Raw genomic sequence first — 25,087 nt, 5'->3', positions numbered from 1 at the left:
TTAACTCCAGCACACAGGAGGCCTAAGCGGGTGGACCCTCAGTTTGAGGCCAGCCTAAACTACACAGGAAGAGTCCATCAAAAAGAAGTCTCAAATATTTGAAAAAGTATAAGAAGAATGCATTCTCTTGGCTTGAAACGCTAATACAGGGCTGTAATTTAAAAAGAAGGTATGAAGACAGCCTGACTCATTCCAGATAGCAGGGAATGTGTACCCTTCAGGTACAGGGCAGGTGTGGATTCAATTCACTACTCACAAAATCCAGGAAAGAGCCAAGATTTTAAAACGTCTACTACATGACTACATATTGGGACCAGGAACTCTGGAACTCTGCTCTTTGCTTGTCAGTGAAGATTGGCGGGGGGGGGGGGGGAAGAAAGCACTGGGGAGGCAGAAGCAGGAAGGTATCTTTGAAGCCAGCCTGGCGTACTGGATGAGCTCCAGGCCAGCCAGGGCTGTTACACAGAGAAACCCTGAGGGGGAGAAAACAAAACAAAACAAAACAAAACAAAACTGATAGATGCTATAATATAAAGCTTTTTAGATTTCTGCATAGAGAAAAATAAAATAAAATTAGGGAGCAAAGCCAAGTGGTGGTGGTGCATGTCTTTAATCCCAGCACTAGGGAGGCAGAGGCAGGTGGATTTCTCTGAGTTCGAGCCAGCCTGGTCTACATAGAAAGTTTCAAGCTAGCCAGAGCTACAGAAACAAACGCAGCAGCAATTTCCGAGCACAGCTCACCAGGAAAGGGCAACCTAGTGCTATGGCTTAGATGCTCTGACTGTGCTGGGGACTCGATCCTCAGTGTGGTGATGTCATAGGATCCAATGGGAGGACACTGAGGACTCTGCCCTGGAAGCGTGGCAGTTCTCCCAGAAACCCACTATTTCTTACAAGAGGGCTACTATAAAAGAAACTCAAATCCTGTATCACACTCTGATTTCCAGTCTTGTCATGTGACCCCTCTGACCCTGGCCACGATGTCGTCTAGCTTGAGGTGATTACAGTCTGGCAAGGCCCTGCCCTGCTGGAGCCTTGGACCTGACCTTCCACAAGTTAGCACCATGCTGTTTAGACTTCAGGTCTCCCAAACTAGGAGATAAATCCCTCTTCCTTTACACATTACTCGGCTTCAGCTATCTTATTATAGCAAGCTTCAAGGTAAAAATGTTTCTTTACACTGTGGGTCAGTCAAATCAAGTCTGAAAGTCACTAAAGCTTGTAGTGACACAAAAGAGGGGTCACGTGCCAGGGTGCACTATTTACATAACACTCAGAGAAACAAAATGACAAAGTGGAGCAAGATGACACTAGTTGCAAGAGGCCCCTCCTCAAACATGGAAAGTGCCCACTAATGGCAGAGCAGGCTTTCCCACAAAACTAAATCTGCATGGATCCTATATATACAGGACCGCCTTTGTACCCAAAACACCATTAAGCCTTGTCACTGTCTTAGCTTTTTTAGTTATGTTTTATATGAACAGGTGTTTTTGTCTAAATGTGTGCCTGTACATCACATGTGTGTCTAGAACCCACGGAGGCCAGGAGAGGGCGATAGAACCTCTGAGACTGGAGTTACCACTGGGCGCTGCATATTAAACCCGGGTCCTCTGGAAGGACAGCCAAGACACATAACTGCTAAACTATCTCTTCAGCCCAAAAAATTTTAAGAGAAAGAAAAAGCATTTCAAGAGAAGCCGATGAAGCCTGGTTTCTGATGGGGGATCCAGGTTTCATGACCTCTGAAATTAGGTTCTGTCTGCAGGAGGAACAATCACACAAAATGCCGTCCTCCCAGGGCTTCTTGACCACCCTACAGGAGGTCAAGGCATTCACTTAGCTCAGTTAGGGGAAGAGGTAGAGCCTGTGTACAGCAGAATGTCAGCATAGTGTGCTTATTTTGTGTGCTTGTACATACAAAGTCCGCCATCTTTTTTTCTCTCTCTCTCTGTATGTGTGCACATACATATGTGTGCATATGCATTAAAGGCCAGAGATTGATAGTGAGTGTCTTCTCAATTGCTCCCTTTTTTTTTTTTTTTTTTTTTTGAGACAAGGACCCTCACTGAGCCTGGACCTCAACATCTCAAGTTACACTGGCTTCCCAAGTTACACTGGCTTCCCACTGAGCCCCAGGGATGCTGGGATCACCTATGACTACTGTACACAGCTCTTTTCCTGGATTTTAGATCAAGCTCATTTGCTAATGCTTGCAAGGTACATACTCTGTGAAATGAGCCTCTCCCAAGTTCAACAATCTGTATATCTGACCTATATACATTAGATGCTTTATTGCCAAGTCTATTGGAATTTCCCAGCAGAAACTGCTTCCCCAAACACTATTTAAATAAAACTCTGATAAAATCATCTTTCACCTCCTCATCCTGGCTGTTTGAACTCAAAGGGCCACATCCTCAGAGGCATTCCTGAATTGTCTCTTCCTTTTCTACATTTCCATGACACTTGGAATCAATCCAGCTTCCCCAGCAGGCAGGACAAGGATACAGTGACAAGTACATAAAAGGCGTTCACAGATTTTAGGGAAACAACTTTTTTTAAAGGGCATTCTAGTCACAAGGAAAAAAACAACGCTTAACTGCTGTTCTCCGGGTTTATTCAGGGAAATCTTGTGCCTGGAACCTGAAAGGGGAGGGGAGATAGGACCAGAATTAAAGTATAAATGTAGGCTAAGCATAGCTTAGCGGTAGAGTACTTTCTTTGCATGTGTAAGCCCTGAGCTTCACCCTTAGTACCTGAAAACAAGCAAACAAGAATCAATGTTAATCACCATGGAAAGCCAACTGTGTGTGGGTGTGCATGGAGTGTGTTCTTGGACGGGGACGTGTTACATACTAGTGAGTGTGGAAGCCAGAGGTCAATCTTGGTGTCATTCCTCAGGCAATGACCACCTTGTTCTTTGAAATAAGGTGGGTCTCTCATTGGCCTAGAGCTCCTAAACAGGCTAGCTGACTTGCCAGTGAGCCCCCAGGACCTATCTGCCTCCACCTCACCAGCATGGTTAGTTAGCTTTTCACATGGTATCAGACTCAGGTCCTCATGCTTATGTGCCAAACACTTTGCAGACTGAGCCTAATTCTCCAGAAAGTACGATTTAATTTTACATTAAAATTTAACAATAGATAAAAAATGAATGCATAATAGACTATCACATTCCAGATGCAAATATGATTTTCTTTAACCATCTTAAGAATTCTGGTAGGGGTTGCTGTCTCCATTCAAAAGTAGAACAACTGAGGCAAAGAGGTTGGTGCATCCTTGCCAAGAGCAAAAGTGGGCTGGGCAAGGATTCTGAGAATCCAGTAGGCATTGTGCTCCCATGCAGGCTGCTCCTACAGAGCAAGGCTCTACACTTTCTCCTCCTCTACAGGACCTATCCAAGGTAGGGCTATCATTGCTGTGATGAGACACTATGGCCAAGTTAAGTTGAGGAGAAAAGGGTCTGTTTGGCTTATGCTTCCACAGCACTGTCCATCATTGAAGGAAGTCAGGACAGGAAGTCAAACAAGGCAGGGACTAGGAGACAAGAGGCTATGGAGGGATGCTGCTTACTGGCTTACTTCCTGTGACTTGTTCAGCCTTCCTCATAGAACCCAAGACCACCTGCCCAGGGATGGCCCCTGCCACAATGGACCAGGCTCTCCCCCATCAAGCACTAATTAAGAAAATACCTTACAGGCCTGCCTGAAGTCCGGTCTCATGGAGGCATTTTCTCAGTTATGGAGGCAATTTCTCAATTTCTCCTCTCCAATGACTCTAGTTTGTGTCAAGTTGACATAAAATTAGCCAGCAGAGGACCTTAATTGGATTTCCAGCACCTATGTAGGGTAACTCCAACTGTAGGATGCCGCCTTCTGATCTCCAAAGGCACTGTATGCATGTGCACACAATTTAAGAAAAATAATAAAATCATTTTTTAAATGAAAAAGAACAAAGCTGACGACTGATAGGCAGTTTGGAACAAGCCAAGGAAGACCAAGTCCCTGACTTACTGTCAAGAAGTACAGCGAGCTTTCCCTTTTTCCAAAAGAGACCTTGGAAGCTACAGTTCCGGAGATGCTGTTCCTGCTACCCTGCTCTTTTGTGCTGGGTCCCCTGCTCCATCCTCTCTAGGCAGCACCACTGCCCTCTCTGCTCTGGGGTCACCTCCCATTTCCGTTCCCCTGATGAGAGGAGCCATGTGTATTATTTCTGAAACTGCCCATCTCTTTCCTTAAACTCTCTGAGTTACTCTTTGGATCGCACCAATTCACTTTGGAAGGTTCCCATCTTTTCCTTATGCCTCAAACATCAAAACCAAATCTCCTTATAATTCCAGAGTGCCCCTCACCACTTACACCCTGTTCACATGTCTGCCCACTTTTGCTGGATTTTTGCCTGCTTAGTTCTCTTGATCAACTGTTTCCCCCTCCATCTGCAAATCTTTGTCACAACCTTTTTCTGTCCGCCTCCCTGGACTGCATTTCACCAATGTCACATTCTCATCTATAGACTTTCCCTAGACAAGGAAAGGGGAAATTTACCTAAGGGATCAACAAGGGTTTGTGTAATGATGCTTGCAATTGCCTAGGCAGGGACTACAAGCCTTAACCAGGTTAAAACCAACTATAAAGTAATAGAAAAAGCAAGGCTTCCTCTAACCTTCCATAAAGGGGAGCCTATAACCATGTTGAATACTTTCCTTGCAAGGGATAATGTTCCTCCTTTTAAACTGGGATTGTTTCCAGTAGCACATAATTCCAATCTAAGCTTTCAAGAACCTAGGGCAAGAGGACTACAAATTCAAGGCCAGCTATGGTAACATTACAAGCTCCCGTGTCAATAATAGTAATAACAAAACAAGATCCACCTAACACTGAAACTATAATCACTTAGAGTCAGGCACCACAGAGGTCATGATTTTTGTTTTTCTGCACTGAACCAAATAGTCTTAAAATTCTAAAAAGCTTACAAGGATTACAAAAAGTTGATATATTCCATTATAAAGAGGTCCCAGCTCTTCATGAATTTTGTTATTTATATCCCTTTTTGTTTATATACTTGCTTTTCTCCAAAGCCCTAAAAGGCTGTAAAAAAGGAAACAGACAAGAACACACAGAGCTCTGTCAGTCCCAAGCTGGACATAGAGGAAAGAAACAAAGCTTCTCAGGTGCGCTGATGCTTCCCTGCTGCAGACAGTCTGTGTGTTCTGCCCTTTCTCTCACAAGTGTAACAAGGGGCATTACCTTCTGAGAGTTGCAGAAACACTAATGCTCAGTTGCTAATGTTTAAACAATGCCTGGCAACACTAAGATGAACTTGAACTGTAAACTACTCGCTCATCTACAGTCACATTCTCTCTCTCTCTCTCCCTCTCCCTCCCTCTCTCTCTCTCTCTCTCTCTCTCTCTCACACACACACACACACACACACACGTAGACACTTACATATGCATGCCTCTGTGTGTGTATGTGTGTGTGAGCCCTCCAAGAAAACACTCACAGAAAACCAGGCATATAGCCAGACATACTCACACACAGGTACACACATGGTTACAAATGCACACACAGAAACAAACATAGACATGTTCAGACACACAGTCTAGGAAGCCTCAGAACATCCCCCAAAGCAGAGCTTTTGTACCAAGTTATAATCATACCTCAATGGAGTCTCAATCTGTCCACAAAATTGTCCTGGAATCAGTATGGGACCCAACACGTCGTCTGTGCAGTGCTGTGACTATCCTGGGATGTAGCAGGAGCCGCTTTCAGGTGCTGAAGTAATTTCAGCTCTTGTAACCCACACAAGCTGGCCAAAATTGTATAACTAACCGCACCTCATCAGAAATGCTATTTGTATTACACAATGGCCACCGCCTGGTTACAAACAGTTACTGCAAGCCTCTATTATGGTCTAGAAACCAGCCTTGCAGCAGGCTTCTTCAGAGCAATCTGGATATTCTATTATAGAACCCCAGCAGCTGCTGGGATTGTATTTCTCAAACCCAAACAAAGAAGAGAAATTAAAATCTAACTTTTCAAGCAGTTCAGATGAGCAAGTCTGCCCATGTTGCTGCCAGCTCACTAAAAGGGGGAATTAATTTTACTCACTGCCAGTTTTTCTTTTCCCCAATCAGGAGCCCAAGAACATCAGATTGCAAAACTCAAAGAATTTTAGTGATGTCAAGGTAGGACCCCATCATTAAACAATAAGCAAAGTCAACACAAATGAACTCTGAAGAGCAAGCCACACAGCCTGAGTCCTAGGTGGCTGGTAGGCAGGCTGTAAACACACGGTCCCTGGAGAGGAAAGAAAGGGCTGCACAGGCAGCCAGACTGTCCTTCCTCATCCTGACCCCATGCCAGGGCAGGCACAGAGTGTGGTGGGAGCAGGTCCACTCTGGGATGTGCAAGCATCTGTCTCCATTTCTCTTACATTAGACTGCATTTCCCCAAACCGGAGGAACACCAGACCCTGGTGAGAGGCAGGGAGCCAGGACAGGCTCTACCAGCAACGCTGGACACCTGAGAAGAGGGGTCCCTAGAATAGAGAGAGAAGTCCCAGGAGAAAACAGCAGAGTGACACTCCTTCACACAACCTTGAGGAGGGTAGGAGGAGGGGAAAGAGGCCATGGGACCAGAGGAGGAGAAGCATGGAGAAGAACTGTAAGGTTCAGGACGGAAGTACACTGCCCCAAAGGCCCAGAACACAGTCCCCACAGAGCCACCCACCAGGGAGCCAAGCACCAAGTCAGAATGCCCAGAGGACTCCAGAAAGAATGTACTGCAGGGACCTAGAGAAATGCCAAGAGACAGAAAAAAGAAAAGGCTGAGGAAATGCCTCTGTGTGTAAGAGCGCTAACTGTTCTCACAAAGGACCAGAATTCAGTTCCCAGCACCCATATGGTGGCTCACAACCATCTGTAACTCTAGGCCTAAGAGGTCCAATGCCCTCTTCTGGGCTCTGTGATCACTGCACACAAGATGCACATACGTGCACGCAGGCAAAACACTTCCCATAAAACTAAATAAATCTTTAAAAAATGAAAATGGGACAAACAGATGAACCTAGGACATAATGTTAAAAGACAGTGACTAAGCTGTTCAAAGAATGAGAAAAGGCCACGAGCAGCACTGTAAGAGTGCAGTAGCCTCATGTAAAGTCAGAGGAGAAACCTGTGTCTAGACAATCAGAACAATGAAAGGGAGGGGAGTGTGTCTATCTAGTAAGTGATGCTAGGGTGGCATCCTCTATGACATGCACAGCCATGTTTCCTAGGGATGCACCTCAGAAGCTGTCTTCCTTACTAGCATTGCCCCAAAATTTCCTGATAACATGAAATGCCACAACCCAATAAAGCATGCACATAAGCTGGGGAGAGGTTAGAAATGTATGCTCAGGTAAGGTGAACTCTGTGTACAAAAGCTAAACAAGGCATTTTTCAGATACCCAGCCTAAAACAGACGGTTAGGCTAAAGAAGCCCAGTATAGCCAGGGCTGCATACTAGACACTCTGTATCAAGACAAAACAAACAAAAAACATATTAAATTTGAGTCACTTTATGTTGCTTAAATATCAAATTCAGGAGCTGTTAGTCTTTCAATGAAATAAGACCCAAATGGCCTACACCTAACTGTATCCATCCAGCTCCAAGAGGGTGGGGAGACAATATATAAACAAGGGAGTTTACTTGCCTTGCAGCACATAGGAATTTGACAATGTAGGGAATAGTTAACATTAATAGGAAGGAACTAGGCAGGCTGTGGTGGTGCACACTTTTAGTCCTAGCACTTGGAAGGAAGAGTCAGGCGGATCTCTGAGTTTGAGACCAGTCTGATCTACAGCTCGAGGTTCAGGACAGCCAGGACTGTTACATAGAAAAACCTTGTAAAACAAAACAAAACTGGGGAAATATGCACAATAAAAAAAATTTAAAAAATAAAAAATAAATAGAGCTTCATTCCCAGTGATCAGAGAGCATTTATGAGAAATGACCATGAGTCATTATCACAGTAAACATTTATGAATGCCCCCAAAAGCAACTTCTCTTTAATCCCAGCACTCAGGAGGCAGAGAGAGGCAGATCTCTGTGAGTTCAAGACCAGTCTGGTCTATAGTGTGAATACCAGGACAGGCTCCAAGCTACAGAGAAACCCTGTCTCGAAAAAAAAAAAGCAGCTTCTATGTCTCTCATTACCTAATTATAATGCATGCCTGTGCTAGTTGGCCTTGTCAACAAACCTAAACATATCCAGGAAGAGTAAATCTTAACCGATAAAATGCCTCCATAAAACTGTCCGGTATCCAATCTGTATGGCATTTGCGTTTTCTTAATGACTGATGTGGAAGGGATCTACCCACTGGAGGTGTGGCCACCCCTGGCCAGGTGGTCCTGGGTTCTTTCTTTAAGAAAGCAAACTAAGCAATCCATGATAAGCAAGCCACTAAACATCAGCTCGCATCAGCTCCAGGCTCCGGACTTTACTCAGTGATGGACTGTGATGAAATAAGCCATTTCTTCCCCAAGCAGCTTTTGGTGGTGGTGTTTTATCGCCGCAACAAAAAGACGAAGACAATACCAAAAAGAGACAAAATATAACGGGGTGACATATTGTTTATGATCTAATAAAGCTTGCTGGAAACAAAACTAGCCACAGCCCATAGAGGACAGGCAGTGGTGATACACACCTTTAATCCCAGCAGCCACACTAGTTCGCCATAGAAGCTGGTCAGTGTCAGTGCGTGCCTTTAATCTCAGCACTAGAGAGGAATACAAGACAGGAGCCCAGGGTCTCATTCTGTATTTGGTATTTAGTTTCCAGCCATGGTGAGGACAGGATTGCCCCAGCCTTGGTAGAGGTAAGAACTCTCTAGTGGTTGGCTGCTTTGCTTCTCTGATCTTCATCTTGAACCCCAATAACTATTTCTGGGTGTTTTTTTTTAAATGTGCTACACTATAAAAAGTGACTAACAATTTAAAAATATGAAACCTCAGCAATTGAGAATTCTCACTGCATACAAAGAACCCGGATCTGGCTCCCAGCAGCACCTTCATGGAGGCTCATTACCACCTGTAGCTCATCTCCAGGGGATCTCCCACTATCTTCTAGCCTCCACAGGAACCTGCATTCACATGTCATATACTCATACAGACACCTAAATAGAAATGAAAATAAACATATATATTTTAACAAACAAACCAGGGCTAGAGAGATGGCTCAGTGACTACGAGCACATACTACTCGCGAGTCCCGGCACCCGGGAGATAGTTCACAGCCATCCCCAAGTCCAGTGTCAGAGCACCTGATGCACTCAAAATGCTAGCTCCTTGATGGCCAAGTGCCAAAAGCAAAGTAAACCCATTACCTAACAGCACCCTCTCGTGTTATAATAGTTAACTGGCACCAGTAAAGATTTAAAAATAAATACAAAATACAAAATTTTCCAGAGCAGGAGCTACGGTTTAGGTAGAGTGCTAGCCTGGCATGTGCAAGGCCTGGGACTGAACTCCACCACTGGAAAAAAAAATCTAACAAACAGAACAACAGAATTAAAATACATTTATTTTGTATCCACTTCTGTCTCCTATAGCAGCTTCTGTCTTATTAGCAGGCAAATCCTCACCTCTCATTCAATTAAAAATTCAACTAGTACCTAGGCTCTGAAGCTAAACATACAACTACACAGCCAACATTTTTCAGCATCTCATGACACACCCACTTCTGGCCAAAGGAATTGGCTGGGAGAGAAAAGCTGCCCCTTCTCATGGCTCTCTTCCTGCTGGCTGCAGGGGTCATCGAGAACTAAAGCAGACTGTGTTGAAAATGAGCACGGAGGCAGACTGACAAGAAGTTTCTGCTTCATTATTTGGACATATTAAAACCTAAACTATTCCGGACCCACATGCATGTGTGCAAACACATTTTATACACAAAGCAATTCGAGGGCTGGGAGTAAAAAGTGGCTGCCTAGTCTGCCTGAGGCCTCTGGTTCAATCCCAGCACAGTGGAAATAAAAGAAGGAAGAAATGGCATAGTCCCCTTACCCTCAGAGCATTAGGATTCACAAATACCAGGCAAGCACTACTGAGCTATACATACCCCAGCCCAATAAACATTTAATATTTTAATAACTATAATGATCATATTTCAAAGACAAAGAAACCTCACATTTAAATGTAGAAATGAAACCTGGGCAGAGAACTGGCAAAACCCTTCTTCAGGGCAGATCGAAGGTTTACAGTGAAGGGCCAGTGTCTGGATGGGAAGAATGGGTTCACTGTTCACCTTGGCCATCAGACTTATTAAAATGTCTTCCTGGCATTCAGGGCTAGCCACTGATGACTGTGATGTGTGCCTGCAAGTACCGGAAGAACTCAGGCCACAAGGGAAATAAAAGCTCAGCAACAGGGAACCGCCTCCTCTGCGAGACCCCTCCCGGTGTTCTGGGTGCCACCTAGGTGGCACAAAGAGGCCAGAGTCCCTTTCCATTGAAACAGGTAACTGCAGTGTGGCTCAGCCAGAGAGAAAAAGACAGCTTGCCCTGTGAGTGCCACCCTCTACCTGTAGGCATCTCACTGCACTTTAAGTAATGAAACGGGATTCATCAAATTAAACCATATCAAACCAGTAAGGGAGGAAGGGGTCACACTCGCTGGTATACAGTGATGCTGATATGAAGAACTGCCTCACATCCACACACTTGCGGAGATGATGCACACAGCAGGCGGAAGGGCAGGAAGGCGGGGGAGTGTGATGACTTAATGGACTAAGAAGTGGAGGTCAGGGTTGAGAGTAAGGTAGCAGACTAACAAAATGTTACACAAGAAGCTGTGGGGGAAGGAAAGGCATATAAAAATAAAAATACAAACCTTATTACCTAGTTTATCTCCAGTTGAATTAACAGACAAAAAGAAAAACTCAATAAAACTAAGTACAGAGGGGCTGGAGAGATTGCTCAGCCACTCAGAGCACTTGTTCTTTGCAGAGTACTGGAGTCTGGTCCCCTGCACCCACTCATAACTCCAATTCCTCAAGCACCTCATGCCCTGGTCTGGCCTCCATGGGCATCTGCACACGAGCCATATACACATTAACAGATTAATAAATAAATAATAGGACTGACCCACTGAAGGAGCTTGTGAGTAAAATAAGAATTTCTGGACAAATGGACGACAGATATGTGACCACCCTGGGGCCCTTAGGAAAATAAGAGAACCAGAGAGCAGACAACGAAAAGCCTTTAAAACAGGACCCCTGTCAGAAGAATGAGAGTGACCAAGGACAGGGCGCTCTGTACGCTCTAACCCTAACATGTCACCGAGAGCTGCCACGAGCTGCAGGTCAGGCTCCCTGAAGAATACCCTGAGTTCAAGGCAGGGTAGCAACCTAGTGGAGACATAGCCTCAAAACAAAGAGGGAAAGAGGAGAGCTGAGGGTATAATGTGGTGCTAAAGGGCCTGCCTGGCATGGCTGAAAAACCTATGCAAGTACACGTATATGTACACTCAGCCACATTTGTGTGCACTCCTATACCCACACACAACAATAAGGGATCCAGAGTATGACCAGGAATTCTCCACAGCATTTCCCAAGTAGAATAGCAGATGAGCCTGCTGCACTGTGATGGAGGATGGCATGCTAACCCCTGGGGACCCTCTCTGCCTTTTGCTTTCCCTGTGTCCTTGTCCCTTTCCTTTCCTCCTTTCTTTAACACTCATCAGCCTAATTGAAGGCTCACTAGCCTCTAGACTCCCCACCCCCTCCCCAATGTGGATGAAGGCTCACTGGCCTCTAGACTGCTTATCCTCTCTCTTTGCTCTGAGGATTCTCAACATTGCTGATAGGACTATAGTTACATACGAGCATTCTTATAAAAATATAAAGTATCTAGAAAGTAGGCACATCGCCTATAATTTAACCAACAAATAATAAAATTACAAAGTAATTTTAGCAGGGAAGCATGTGTACAATACTGCTAGTGAGAATACTGACTGGAACATTAGTCAAAAGTAATAAAAACACATTTTAAAGGATTTAGCCCAGTTTAAAATAGACTACGCCCCCCAATTTTTCATTGAGATTGTTCACTAAAATACTGCCTACTATTCTATTCTAAAGGCAAATGGGAAAACACTAAGGCCTAAAAATAGAGAACTGCCAAATTGTGGAAACATGTAGTAGATACATGATTTTAAAATATGCTAAGGGTGCTAAAGAGATGGCCAGAGGCTTGCAGCTCACTCCAACCATCCCAACCCCAGTTCCTGGGGACCCAACCCCTACTCTGACCATTGTGAGCACCAGGCAGGCGCACACGGTTCTTTTACAGATACACTCCGGCAGAACACTCAACGCACAAATGACTTTTAAAGGTGTGTTAAAAGGGCTTTTCCCTCTTCCTCACACCAGCTGGGGACAGGGGTCAAGTCAGTTGCTGAGCTCAGAGGCACTCTCCATGCAAGTAGCCTCTGTGTTGGATCCAGAGTAGAAGAGAAAGCTGCACAGATGTCCCTCTGCTCCTGAGTGGCTGACCTCACACAAACCCTAAACACCAAAGCTCAGATGTTAAAATGTATTATCTAATGGTAGACTTTTCAGTGTAGGTTAATGACCATAATTAATTTTACTTTTTATTTTATTTAACATGGTAATTGTATAATTTATCTCAAGAAAGATCATACTGGAAATGAGGAAAGAAAATGCTGTTTCAGGGCATACAACAATGTGATCATGATCACGCTACATGTTAAAGAGTATAAGCCTCTGGGGCGGGACTGGAGAGATGCCTCAGTGGTTGAGAATGTGCACTGACCTAAAGGACCAGAGTGCAATTCCCAGCACCCTCAGAGTGATTCACAACCACTTCCGGATCCCCAGGGATCTGTAACCTCTGGCCTCCACAGTCCCTAGACTCATGTGTATATACCTTCTTCTACAAAACACACACAATTAAAATAAAAACGTCTTAAAGAAAGAGTTGAAATGTGTGGTAGTGCACACCTTTAATCCCAGCACTCAGGAGGCAGAAGTAGGTAGCCTCTGTGGATTCAAGGCCAGCCTGGTCTACAGAGCTAGTTCCAGGACAGCCAAGGCTACACTGAGAAACCCTGTCTTGAAACAAAAAACGGGGGTGGGGGTGGGAGGTTGGCAGAGAGATGATTCAAGCAGTTAAGAGCATCTGTTGCTCTAGCAAGGATCTGAATCTGGTTCCCAGTACCGCATGACATTTCACAACCATCCAGAACTACAGTTCCAGGGGATATGATGCCCTCTTCTGAGCTCTGCAGGCACCCGCAAAACAGACAAACAAATACTCATGCATGTGCCATAAAATAAAAATAAGTCATGGGCAGTGGTGGCACAAGCCTTTGATCCCAGCACTTGGTAGGCAGAGGCAGGCAGGTGGATCTCTGTGAGTTTGAGGTCAGCCTACCTGGTCTAGAAATTGGAGTTCCAAGACAGCCTGGACTGATACACAGAGGAACCCTGACTCAGAAAGGACAAAAAAAAAAAAAAAAAAAAAAAAAATGAAAATAAGTATTTTAAATAATTTATTTTTATTGTATGTGCACTGATTTTTACTCGCATGCATGTTTGTGTGAGGATGGCAGACCCTGCAATTACAGAAAGTTGTGAGCCGCCATGTTGGTGCTGGAAATTGAACCCGGGTCCTCTGGAAGAGCAGTCAGTGCTCTTAACCGCTGAGTCATCTCTCTAGTCTCTAAAAGTAAGCCTTAGCATATGTCTCAATTACTTTTCTTTTACCTTGTCAGAACACCTGTAAAAGAAAGCATTTTATTGAGCTTCTGTTTTCAGAGGATTAGAGTCCATGGTGGCAGGAGCAGCTGAGTGCTCATATTATAAACTGCAACCAAGAGGCAGAGAAAGAGCTCCTGAGAACAACACACAGTCTTTTGAATAACAAGCCCATCTCTGTGATACACCTCAAGGCCACACCTCCTAATCCTTCCAAACTTCTACCAAATGGCAAGCAAGTGCGCAAAGGTGCAGCCCCGAACCTTAGTTCAAATACCACCCAGGCCTCTAACACAGTGGTTCTCAACCTTCCTAATGCTGAACCCATTAATACAGTTAGTTCCTCATGTTGTGGTGACCCCTACCCATAAAATTATTTCATTGCTACTTCATAGCTGTCATTTTGCTGTTATTGTATATATCTGATATGCAGGATATCTTACATATGAACCACTCCCCCCAAAGAAGTCAAGACCTTTGGGTTGAAAACTGCTACTCTAGCTGCTGTCTACAATTGGTCTATATGGAGGTAGCAGTTCCATTAGCCTAAGCTTCCTCACAGAACTGGAAGAGGAAAAGAAGTCATGTGTGAGGGGCTAACGTAATAACAATCTTCTGTCAAGGGTCATCGGGAGCTCTGCTGGGAGCTCAAACCTGCACAGGAAATCTAAGGAAACACTAAGCCACAGGGAAACTACTATTCAAATCCAGAAAAAAAAAACCGCCAAACTTCAAGTTGTCCAGCAAATCTAAAACAAAACAGTACTGAACACACTGGAGGCATTTTCTACACCACAGAGAAAGGCAGGGAGCAACTCAGACCATTTATATAAACATCCTGACCTGCCTGTAATCTCTTTCATGGCAACCATTACACAACCAGCTAGCCATCTTTCTTCTTTCCCTGTACAAGTCACCATCATTGTTTACATGGGTTCTTGAAACTACCCAATTTCTTTAGTAAATATTTAATTGTCTTGTTGCTAAGAATCAAACCACAAACAGTACAACATTTTTATATAACATGTTTGATAGTGAGAAACTAAGAGAATGACGTCAACAGCACACAGACTATAAACCCAAAACAAAATGCCAGGCACAGTAAGGTCTCAGGAACACACACAGATAGAACAAGAATTCCTCCTCACTGCTGAAAACTGTTGATGGAGCTGATGCCCACATCCCTCTGCATCTGCCTTGCTACTTCTAGAAAGCTCCTCAGTCATGCCACTGGGCCCCCGAACAAAGCAGGTGTTCTCAGCTGTGAAGCCAAGTACTGTGTTGTCATCTGCTTGCTCTTAGTCAAAGAGACAAAAAGTCTGTACTCAGTTTAGGAAGAGCTTAGCATTTCAAGTTCGGCATTGAAGGTCTTAAAGCAAGCAGAATGAGATGAGTCGTTCAGTTTCCTTACAGTGATGGTGGTCTACGCACTGAGGTGGGAATGGACCCTGAGTCTGTGTCTCGTATAATTGGACAGTCTGGAGTGAATAAGAGAAACACACACATACAAGCTACAACACCATCAGTAAGACCCCAATAGGACTCAGAGCCAGGCATTTAGGTTGACTAGAATCCTAAGAAGGAAGTTCTCATGAAAGTCTAGGTAGGGGTATGAAGAGTCTCCAGGCATGGCAAGCATACACAGCCAAGTGAAGAAAGACAATCCTTTACAAGGTTAGAGACCTTGAGAGCCATCTGCAAATGAAACACAGCTTTGGGAATCCTGAGTTTCATAGTTCACTGCAATCATCTCAAGAAGGAAGATCAAGAGGCTTCAAGGCCAGGTGTGGTGGTCCACGCCTTTAATCCCAGTATTTGGGGGGTAGACGCAGACAGATCTCTGTAAGTGCAAAGCTAGTCTGGTCTATATAGTGAGTTCCAGATTAATGTGGTGAGACCCTGTCTCAAAAAAAAAAGGAAAAACAAAACAACATAGCAAAAACCAAACAAAACTAATCTAAGTATGGCTTCCAATGTGAATGAACTGCTTCTAGAAAACACAAACCAGAGGTAAGTCCTTATATGAATAATGCTGTCCTGGCATTAACATGCATAGCCAAGGACACTCACCTCTATCTCAGCATCCCTAACAGAATGACAAAGCCACAGAAACAGCTGGAGCGCTTTATTATTTAGTAATGAAGGCAAGAAACAGAAGACTACATATTTTCAAAATATAAATACAATTTTTTTTCTACACAGTATTTTTTAACTATTTAATTTTAGATGTATGTGTATGTGCTTGAGTTTATGTCTGTACGCTACATACATGCCAGAGCCTGCAAAGCCATAGAGGAATTGATTGGATCCCCTAAAATTAGAGCTACAGTCAGATGTGATCCATCATGTGTGTGTCAGGAAGTGAACCTGGAAAATTTGCAAGAGCGGTTTGTTCTCTTAATTGCTGAGACATCTTTCCATCCCTGTTCCAAATATTTTTGATCCCTTACTAGATGGATTTGTAAAAGTCACGAATATTAGGAGCCAAGTATGGAAGACTCTTGCCAATTGGGGAGTACCTAAGACAAAAACATTAGATTTAAAAAAAAAAAAAAATTAGGAATGGAAACGAGTAAGGAAGTGGGTATGGCAGTATGCATCTTTAATCCCAATACTCTATTTGGAAGGCAGAAGCAAGTAGATCTCTGTGAATTCCAGGAGGGAGGGAAGGAGAGAGGGAGGGAGGAAGAAAAGAAGGAAGGAAATGTGTCAAAGCAATGGCTCAGTGGTTAAAAGCACTTGTTGCTCTTCCAGAGTTTGGTTCCCAGCAGGACATAATGGGCTGTGACTCCAGTTCCTCTTCGAGCCTCCATCGGTATCAAGACACAAACATGAGACACTGGCATTCATAGAGGCAAAACTCTCATACACATAAAATAAAAATAAATAAGGAAATATGTATTTGATGACGCAGATCCCAGGTATGATATAGAGAAGCTTGGTGATACATATGACAAATGCTCTTTAAAGACAACCAAATATTAGAGAAAGTCAGTGGAACGAGAGCAGAGAAAATCCATAACAGAAAATGAGGGTAGGTGGTAACTGAGACTCAAGAGTGGCCTCAGACGGACCTCTACCTTTTGCTTCCAACATCAATCTATGCATGCTATTTTCTGGAATATAGTATGCACTTTAATGAGAAGGCAAAAGGATACAGAGAGCTCACAGTGGTGGGCTCAAGGATATGTCTTCCTAATTTTTGTCACGTTCCAAATTAGGGGTTTCTTTTTAATTTTTATTATTTTATTATATAAATATGGTTGCTTTGTCTGTAGTTATGCACTATGTGCATGTCTTGTGCCCGCAGAGGGCAAATGAGGCTGTTTGATCCCCTGGGACTAGAGTTGAAGTCAACTGTAAGCTTCCACATAGTGGTTAAGAACATTAGCTAGTCTTCCAGAGGTCCTGAGTTCAATTCCCAGCAACCACCATGTGGCTCACAACCATCGTTAATGAGATCTGGTGCCCTCTTCTGGCCTGCAGGGATACATGCAGACAGAACACTTTATACATAATAAATAAATCTCAAAAAGAAAAAAAAAAAAAAAAAAAACCCAACTGCAAAATCCTAGGAAGCAGGGTGAGAGGTGAGAGAACATTCACTGCCATGGGTCCATGGCAGCCCAAGCACGTCAATAGCAGCAACCCAACAAAGCTTTGCTAATAAGGATAGCCAAAAGAAAAAAAAAAAAAAAAAAAAAAAAAAAAAACAAATATTTACCTCCTACCTTGTAATTAATATGCGTCAAGACTGTACATGTTTATTTTCTAATCTACTTACTGAAAGGCTTTAGCAGGCCCAAGCATGGCAAACATGGCTCTGGCAGGCCTTGGCCTTCCTCCATTCCCTCTTCCCTTGCTAATTACATTCCTAAAGCTAGCCACCAAGGTCTATTCCCTTACCTGTCCACTTCCTCTTGAGGCTGACTACCAAGGCCCAGCTTTTGAAATATTGAAGTACAGCAATCAAAAGTCCCCTATTGGCACAAGTGACAGCTCATGCTGACAGGAGTAAGAAGGACACTCCTCCACTGCTGGTGGGAGTGCAAACTTGTACAGCCACCTTGGAAATCTGAGGGCAGGTGGGATTGGGAACAGGAGGGACGAAGTGAAGGGGAGTAAATACTGGGAGAAACAACTGGAATTGGGGGGGGGGGGATTCTGGGGACAAGGTAGAAACCTAGTACATGGGAGACTCCATGGAATTTACTGAGAGTAACCCTCACAAAGACTCCTAGTAATGGGGGACATGAAGTCTGAACTGGTCATCTCCTGTAACCAGGCAAGGCCTTGAATGCAGAGATTTGGGACACCAACCCAGCCATAAAACCTTCGACCTACAGCTTGTCCTGCCTGCAGTGTTCTGGGACCAGAGCCTAGCCAAATCATCATCAAAGAGCCTTCACCCAGCAACTGATGGGAGCAGTTGCAGAGTCCACAGCCAAGCATTAGGCAGAGTTCAGAGAGACCTGTGGAGGAGGAAGGAAGGATCAGAGGGACCAGAGGGGACAGGGACACCATGAGAACAAGGCCCACAGAATCACTGACTGGGACTCATGGCAGCTCTCAGAGAGCAGTGAGCCTGCAAAGATCTGACCTAGGTCCTCTGAACATATGCTACGGCTGAGCAGCTTGGTGTTCTGTGGGACTCCTAACAGTGGGAGGAGGGGCAGTTGCTCTTTTGCCTACTTCTGGACCCTTTTCCTCCTACTGGGTTGCCTCAGGCCTATAGTCACCACTACTGGGAAAACTGAAGCAGGAGGCTCACAAGCTCAAGCACTGCCTAGGCTAGAGAGGAAGTCTGAGGCCGGCCAGGGATACACATTACATTCAAGGCTAGTGTTGGCAACTTAATACCTGTCTCAAATTAAAAAATAAAAATTAAGAGCTAGGGATGGAATCCCATGGTCGGAATATTTACCTAGCATGTCAAATCCCAGTACCACTAAAACAAAATTTTCTGTTGCACAAAATATCCCCCCACCCACCCGGTTTCTCTGTATAACCCTGGGAACAAGCCGGTCTCTGCCACCACCAGCCGGCGAACAAAATATTTTCAAAAGTAGTACTTTAGAAGAAAACCTATAAACTCAATTTTGCAGCCAAGCAATGGTGGCGCAGGCCTTTAATTCCAGCACTGGGGAGGCATACGCAGGCAGGCGGATGTCTGTGAGTTCAAGGCCAGCCTGGTCTACAAGAGCTACTTCCCAGGACAGCCAAGGCTATACAGAGAAACCCTGTCTCAAAAAAAAAACAAGAAAGAATCAATTTTTCTCTCAGTTGGAATTTCTTCATGGATTTAAACTTCATGGCCTTAGCAAGGGGCTTTGATCAGAAACACAAGCATGTTAAATCTTTCCTAAAATAGTGCTGGCAAGTTTATCAGAGTACAGCACTGCAATTGTTCTACTTATTTTTAGTTATTATTGTTACTCATTACTTACTATGCCCATTTCTATCCTAAACTTCATCCTAAGTATCTATATATCTAAGGAAGAACAGAGTTCACTTAAGGCTCAGTACTCCCTGAATTCTGTGTGCCCATTCACAACCCTCAGCACCAACTTGGTCCACATTCTAGAGTGAAAGGGTTTCTTTCCTGACAGGTCTTAGAGCACAGAGTGATAAAAGCAGGGATCAGAGCCCATCAGGACAGCATAGCCCCTGTATTTACCACTGTTCCACGATGCCCAAATACTACCACAATCAAGACTGAGTAATGTACTGAGGTAGAAGCGTCTTGGGACGGTTACACTCTGCTTCTAAAGTATGGGCAGCTGCACAGACTCATTCTATAGTCATTAAATGGGACCTGTGATTTGAATGAGGAATGTCCCTGCTAAGCCCATGTATCTGAACACTTGGTCCTCAGCTGCTGGCACTGTTGGGGGAGGTCATGGAACTTTCAGGACACATCAGTGGGGAGGGGCTTTGAGAGTTTATAGTCCCAGCCCACCCCAGTTTGCTCTCCACTTTCTGTGTGCAGCTGGAGACTGGTCTCTCAGCTTCCTCCTCTGACCACCTGCCACCATGTCTCTGCCATGACTAAGACCTCTCCCTCTGAAACCCTAACTCAAACACCCCTCTTCCTTCTATAAGCTGCTTTTGATCATGGTATTATATTCACAGCTGCAGAGAAGTAAAATGCACCTGTACAGCCGCTTACAATGAAAATCCAGAGCCACACTCAGCAGCTATCTCAGGCACAGAAGGGACAGCCTTAGCCATGAGCCTGGCCCAGCAGAGTGAAGAAAAATGCTTACAACAGCCAACAGTCCGGGCAGACCTGTTGGAAAACCCTCATGCTGAGATTATTGGGTGAGCTAGTTTAGCATCCGCATTTACCAGTAGGCTAGAGGTAAATAAGCACAGAAATCCCAGCATCTAACCTTCAATAAGCCAGAGAGCCTGAATCCCCCCCACCCTTCTCCCCGCCCCACTAATTTCAGAAACACTAGTCTTTGGGTGGATAGATGGAAAGGTGGATGTATAGAAAAATTTTAAGTGATTAAAATACGCATGAAGAAATGTATTTGGTTCCTATTTTAAACAATTCTGAAGACTGAATCTTTTTCTAACATGTATATGCTTCTTTTGATATAGAGATATAATCACCATGGGAGGTAGAAGCCGGAGGATCAGGAGTTCAGGGTCAGCCAGGGCTATATGAGATCCTGTCTCAAAAAAAAAAAAAAAAAAAAAAAAAAAAAAAACTAAAAGTATTAAGTTTTATAAAATAAGAGTTCCACAAGGGCAAAATTCACAATTAACAAGATGTCTTTTTAGCCTACAAATTGCAGAAAAATTAAATTCAGGAAGTACAAATCAGAGTCCTAGATATGTTAGAGACATATCTGGGGGAAGTGTTCAATGCTGACTGGAAAGATGGGAGGAAAAGGTCTAGCTCCCTCCCCCACTAGGCAAGGCTCTGAGGCCAAACCACAGAGCTGGGTCACAAGCTCTAATACTACAAAACTGCACTTCCAGAGACGAGTTCAGCAGAAGGAATGACACCACAAACACTAAGCAAGCACCCTTCCATTTATAGTCCCCTCCCCACCCCACACTGCCATCAAGAAAAGTAACTCATCCTCCAGCCACAAGGTCACAGGCCTCAAACCAAAGTGGGGCCCCTGCGGCAGACCAGAAAGACATCTGTGTCCGTGGGGTCATCCAATTCTCTCTCCCACACAAAGGCCTGCACATCTGCCTCTGCTGCTCATGGTAGAGTGGCTATAAAGAAGCCACAAGGTTAAGTATCTAATGAAAATTCCCAAATCTGATAACAAAAGTGCACAATTCACATCATGAAACATTGTTTAGACCATGAAACTACTTTAAAGTACTATACAAATTACCTTCAGGCTATACGTATAAGGGGTATAGAAAACATAAAATGAATTTCATGTTTAGAGCTGGGTCTTATCTCTAAAATCTCTCATATAGACTTAACTTCAAAAAAAAAAAAAAAAGTAAACTACTTCTGGTTCTAACCAATCTAGATAAGGGATATTAACCTGCACATGTTGCAGTTGCCAATCTCTGATTTCACACAGAAAATACATAAATAAAAATCACCAAAAACTACAAAGTAGAAATAGTACAAATTTTATCATTGTTATTTTTTATAATTTATTAATTTTTATTTTATGAGCACTGGTGTTTTGCCTGCATGTATGTGTGAGGGTGTCAGATCCAGTGGAACTGGAGTTACAGATAGTTTTGAGCTGCCACGTGGGGTGCTGGGAATTGAACCAGTGTTCTCCAGGAGAGCAGCCAGTGCTCTTAACCACTGAGCCATCTCTCTAGCCCTCATCTTGGTATTTTACCTGGCCTAACACCAATTACTGACTCTTGTCATTATTTATTTCCCTACGAGACATTTATTGTTCAGAAGCAAGAAGAGTATATAGAAGTGAGGAGGAATAGCATCCCCAAGTCAGCATCTCTCAGCTGCCAGGCTGTGGTGTCAGTTTAGCAGATGAAACAGTAATCGGCTGACAGAAATACCACATTGTGATCTAAAATAACAAGAACCAAAACGCCCTTAATTCAGATTAAAGCTGCAGGCAATGCACATGCAGTGTAGTACTAACTCTTCAAGTTTTTGAGACTTAGAGGAGAAACACACCTCACAACTGGGAATCTGAATAAAACAGGAAAATTCTTTTTGTTGTAGTTGTTTGCTTTGAAAACCTGAACAAGTAACTAAGTGAATGGAGAAAATGACAAAAGCCAGTAACTGGCCCCAAAGCCGGGACCTGCTAAACAAAGTCCCAGGCTGCTACTTCCCAACCTGCCCACTAAGAAACGAGAAGGAAGAAAACTGAGTACTAACTCAGCAGCTGTTTCCTCCTTCTAGAAACAAGTGTTGAGACTAGGTGAGCTTAGTCTTGACTCCTGTGGTCGTTTCTAGCTTTGTAAGAACTGCAGGAGCTTTGCCCACCTTTTCAGTAAGTGCTGGAGTTCTTCTCTCTCGTTTGAAAGAGCTCCTCATAGCTTAAGGACAGTAAGCCTTTGTTGTATTGCTATTTCTAGCACGAGGTAAAGGTCATTTAAAAATATTTCTGAAGTCAAATCTAGTATCTTTTTTTTAATCCTTCTACCACCTTCAGGCTTAGAAAGTCCCTCGACTCTGAAAAATCAGAAAAGTGGTCATCATTTTCAGTTCAATACCTCTGATCAAAAATAAATTTTAAATGTTTCTAAAAAACATTTTTAAAGACAGCCAGGCATGGTGCTGCACACCTTTAATACCAGAACTCACTAATATAGACCAGACTGGCCTGGAACTCACAGATATCTACCTGCCTCTACCTCCCAAGTGCTGTATTAAAGGAACATGCCTCCATTCCCAGCATATAAATGTTTCAAATAAAAAAATAAATCTAGGGGCTGGAGAGGGGTCTGGGAGTTAAGAGCATGCACTGCTTTTTCAGAGAACCTGGGTTTGATTTCTAGCACTCAGGCCAGGCAGCTCACAGCTGCTTGTGACCCCAGCTCCAGGATGGTCCAGTGCTTCTGGCCTGCACAGGCATGCCATCTGCACCCATGTGCACATACCTGCAAGCAAGCAAGCAAGCATACACACATGATCTCTCTCCCTCATTCATCCCTCCCCCTTGCAAGCAAGCATGCACACACATATTCCTTCCCACCTCCCTTTCTCCCCCCCCACACACACCACCCTGCAAGCCCTGGGGAGTAGGCCCCTAAGTACAGACTCCCAAGGGTCAGACAGCAAGTGATAGAAATCTTTTTGTAAAAATGTGCTCTTTGGCTGGGTGGTATCTCTGTGAGTTTGAAGCCAGCCTGGAGTACAGAGCTAGTTCCAGGACAGCTAGGGCTATTACACAGAAAAACCCTGTCTCCAAGTTTAAAAAAAAAAGAAAGAAAAAAGAAAATGCTCTTTGAAAGCTTCATATTATGTAAGGATTCAGGCATTATGCTGTCCTGCCCCTGTCACCTGGCAGAATGCACTCAGGCAGCACTCTGGTCAGCCCAGGGTTCCATGAGTACTAGTCTGCAGGCAGGTGTAAAGGACCCCTTTGAAAGTCAGACTCTTGCCCACTTATGCTCTCTTTTGCTCTCTCTCTCTCCTGATTTTGGTTGGCCACCAGCTTCCCCCTTCTTCTTCTCTCCTCTCCCCTCTCCCTGTCCCTCTCCCTCTTCTTTCCCGGTGCCTCTGTGTCTCTTCCCTTCCCCCTCACTCCCCTTTCTAAATAAACCCCTCATTTAAGCTCTGTCTGCCTGGCGTGTTATTCTCTCCGCCTCGGTCATCCTCACCTGCTATGCAACCTGCTATGCTCTCCCACGTGGTCCCTTACCTTGGGACCCCACTCACTTGGGACCCTCACCCGGGACCCCCCCTCCAGCTTTTATTCTTATAACTGCAACAAAAGAACAACTCTTTATACAATATATTTTGATCTTATCCATACACACACCCACTATCTACCTCCAGCTCCTTCATGAACCCACCAACTCCCACCCCACAACTTCATGCCCCTAAACATGGCTGTCCCTCCTTTAGCAGCCATCAATTGTCAAGAGCTATTCAATTAGAGGTAGGGTCTCAGGAGGCTCACCCACATTCCCAGGCTGAAATTTTTACAAGCTTGATCTTTATTTTTTGTTCAAGATTTTTTTTAAATGTGTATGAGTGTTTGCCCTCATGGATGTCTGTGCATATACGGCCTGGTGGCCATGGAAGGGAAGAGAGCATCATAGCCCTTAGAGCTGGAGTTACAGATTGTTATGAGCTGCCATGCAGGTGCTGAGATCTAAACTTGGGTCCCCTGAGAGCTTCCAGTGCTCTTAACCATTGAGCCATCATCACTCCAGCCCCCTCACACACACATATTTTGATACAAATTCTCACTATGTAGAATATACTTTTAATGTATATACATTTTTAAAGATGTGTGTGCCTGGCTAGATTTCATACATAAATATGCAAATCCAGTTCTTAAGTATAACTGTACCCAAAGACTAAATTGTAAATATCTTCAAAAACTTTTAAAGACACTTTTCTTCACTTGGCATGTGTCTTAGTTAGGGTTTCTATTGCTGTGATAAAACACCATGACCAAAAGCAATTGGAGAAGAAAGGGTTTATTTGACTTACATGTCCATATTGCTCTTCATCACTGAAGGAAATCAGGACAGGAACTCAAGCAAGGCTGGAACCTGGAGGCAGGAGCTGATGCAGAGGCCATGGAGGAGTGCTGCTTATTGCCTTACTTCCATGGCCTTGCTCAGCCTACTTTCTTAGAGAACCCAGGACCACCTGCCAGGAATAGCACCACCCCACCATGGGCTGGGCCTCATCAATCACTAAGAGCTGGATCTTACAAAGGCATTTTCTCAATTAAGGTTCCCTCCTTTCAGATGACCCTCGACTGTTTCACGTTGACATAAAACTAGCCAGGACAACATGTTTAATCTATTATTTGCAAATGGGACAATATATTCTCATCTCTAGGAAAAAAGGAGATAGAGAAAATCAGGGCTTCACCATCCTAATTATGAAGATCTAAGTAATAATATCCTTGGTAAAATGACAAAGTTTGAAAGCCCAATGGCAATTACGAAAGACGAACTTGGTAGCATAGTGATCCTGCTTTCCCTTAGTGAAATGCACCTTCCACTAACTAAACAGTCAACCTTCAATCACACGGAAAAGGCCATTGCATATGTACCAGCCAAAACTTCCTAAAGCCATTCCCAAAATGGCTTAGAGTGATGACAATTAGGTGATGTTCACATTACAGTGACTCAGGTCACTGCCCAAACCAAAGGCCTGGAAATGGCTCTGTCCAGACCAGAC

General features: G+C 44.0%; 1 protein-coding gene across 4 annotated transcripts in view; it reads right to left on the bottom strand.

Moving 5' to 3' along the window:
• The window catches only part of Slc23a2 (solute carrier family 23 member 2), a 92,776-nt gene that overhangs the window by 54,406 nt on the left and 13,283 nt on the right, over window positions 1-25,087 (bottom strand). For 2 of the 4 annotated variants that reach the window (XM_051183335.1, XM_051183331.1), the window contains exon 2: window positions 2,598-2,640. The exons of the other annotated variants lie outside the window; for them this stretch is intronic. The gene's annotated coding sequence lies outside the window, so the exon portion shown is untranslated. The remainder of the gene's footprint in view (window positions 1-2,597; window positions 2,641-25,087) is intronic. 4 annotated transcript variants of the gene reach the window in all.

Source organism: Phodopus roborovskii, unplaced genomic scaffold, assembly GCF_943737965.1.
Source record: "Phodopus roborovskii unplaced genomic scaffold, PHOROB, whole genome shotgun sequence".
Taxonomy (NCBI): domain Eukaryota; kingdom Metazoa; phylum Chordata; class Mammalia; order Rodentia; family Cricetidae; genus Phodopus; species Phodopus roborovskii.
This window is presented reverse-complemented; position numbering and strand designations above follow the sequence as displayed.